At 38.7% G+C, this 2,325-nt stretch overlaps 1 non-coding gene across 1 annotated transcript; it reads left to right on the forward strand.

Moving 5' to 3' along the window:
* Positions 1-428: 428 nt before the first annotated feature.
* Positions 429-531, forward strand: LOC116553540. Its single transcript, XR_004269788.1, has one exon. It is a non-coding gene; the product is annotated as a U6 spliceosomal RNA (small nuclear RNA).
* Positions 532-2,325: the final 1,794 nt, after the last annotated feature.

Below are 2,325 nucleotides of genomic sequence, written 5' to 3' on the forward strand. Positions count from 1 at the left end.
GAGAAAGCATTTTTTTTTCCCCATGGCTTTTCTAGAGTTTTGCATGTTCTCATTTTTGAGAAAGAGCCACTCCGTTTCCCTTGGAATGTTAGTGGGATCTATTTCGATGTGATACTTCCCTGACCTCTGCCTGCTAGACCAAACAGGGAAGAACCTGATGTGGTGAACAAGGAAAAAAGAAAGATCATGAGGAAGATTTATGATCCAGAGAAAAATACACCCCAGGGCAAGTCCCTAAATCCACATTTTGAGGACTGTAGTCAACTTCAAAGGTGACTCAGGAAGCCTTATGGGCTCCCCGGCATCAAGGATAGACCCCTGAAGCAGAGACTGGGATTGTGGCTTTAATGCTTAAGCCAATCAAGCAGAGGCTTAAACTACCGATTATTTAGTACCTCAGTTAAGATTAGTCTAAAACCTTTACTCGTGTACTCACTTTGGCAGCACTTATACTAAAATTGGAATGATACAGAGATTAGCATGGCCTCTGTGCATGGATAACAAAAAACTTGTGAAGCATTTAATATTTAAAAAAACAAAAATATAAAAATAAAGTTTAAAAGTTGGGTCAGGATAGATGTGTACATTTGTGACTTTCATAAGTAGAAGCATCCATATATGTGAATGTATTTAGCAAGCATGGCTCATACAATGCTTTTTACTATTTTGTTTTATTTTGATTTTTGAGAGAAAGTCCCACTCTGTTGCCCAGGCTGGAGTGCAGTGGTGCAATCTTGGCTCACTGAAACCTCTGCCTCCTGGATTCAAGCAATTCTCCTGCCTCAGCCTCCAGAGTAGCTGGGATTATGGGATTTTTTTTTTTTTTTTTAGTAGAGATGGGATTTCGCCATGTTGACCAGGCTGATCTCGAACTCCTGATCTCAGGTGATCTGCCCACCTTGGCCTTCCAATGTGCTGGGATTACAGGCATGAGCCACTGTGCCCAGCCCTTTTTACTCTTTTGTAAACTGTGTTTTTGTGCTCACTTAACAGTATATCATATACGTGTCTATAAATAATGTCTATTTTACCATTTTGTCATCTAGTAACATCATAGTTTTAAAATAGTTTATTTTGTCATCTAGTGAATGCATAATCTTAAAAGATATTTCATTAATTTTCTATTGTGAGACATTTGTTTCAAATTTTTCACTATAAAGCACAGTGCAGGACAGAATTGCTATCTTTTCCCACTGGCCTGAGGCATTGCTGCTATCACATCCTAGTTCCCACGCCTACATGGCTTCGTTCTGGACTCCCTGCTCTGTTGCATTTGTCCTTCAAGCTATTTACACACCATTCCCAAATTGTTTTAGCTATTATAACTTTGTTGTGTTTTTCCCTGCCAATGAAGTCTCTGATTTATATTTTTAAATGTCTAGGCAATTCTCTTATGTTTCTCCAGGTGCATTTTTTTCTTCCGTTTGAAAAACTCCATGAAATATCCCAAAGGTTCTTAATGGAATTGCTCTGCATTTGTAAGTTACCTTGTGTAGAACTGACCTACTGTGTCTCTGTTTATTCACATCTTCCCTTGTGGCCTTCTGGACAGTTTCACAGCTTTTCTTTGTATCGAAAGCCTACATTTTCTAATTGATTACTCCTAGTATGTAAGAATGCTTTTGAATTTTTGAATGTTACTTTTTTATCCTCTCCATTTTTTTCTATTGGAATGTTAATCTTTTTCTTAGTAGTTCAGGTATTAATTACACTTCCTCAGGCTCTGAAGAAGCAAGTTATGTGGTGATGGGGTAGATGACTGCCTACCTCACACCCAGGTGTGATGACTGCACTGTGATCTTAAACCAATCACACCACCTTTCCACTCCAAAATTTCCTTGTCAATAAGATGATACATTTCTCCATTAGTCTCTCAGAGAAGTAGCAAAGATCAAGTCAGCAAGTATCTTCTTAACCCACATTGCCCGACATGGTAGCTGCTAATGCTAAGTGATTAAATTTAAATTAATGAAAATTAAACAAAATTTAGAATTCCATTTTTACCTAAGGTCCCATTGGTCCCCTTCCAAGTGCTCATAGGCACACATGGCTAGTGGCTGCATTTTGGACAAGACAGAGTGAGGATACTTTCATCATTGTAGGAGGTATGGTTGGACGGTCCTGTTTTCAACATACAGCCTGGTGAAAGTGCAAGTTAGATTATTATTGCTGCTGCTAGAGGTTGGAATTCTCTTATCTACATGAGAGGCACTCATTTACATGGGCCCACACTCCAACATCCATGGGGGCTGCCTAAGCACTCACAAAAGCACTTATATTTTATCACTTCATCTAAAGTAGTCACAAAGCAAAGAAAATACAAAT

This window comes from Sapajus apella, unplaced genomic scaffold (assembly GCF_009761245.1).
Source record: "Sapajus apella isolate SASKATOON/1434 unplaced genomic scaffold, GSC_monkey_1.0 scaffold12, whole genome shotgun sequence".
In the NCBI taxonomy this organism is placed as follows: Eukaryota; Metazoa; Chordata; class Mammalia; order Primates; family Cebidae; genus Sapajus; species Sapajus apella.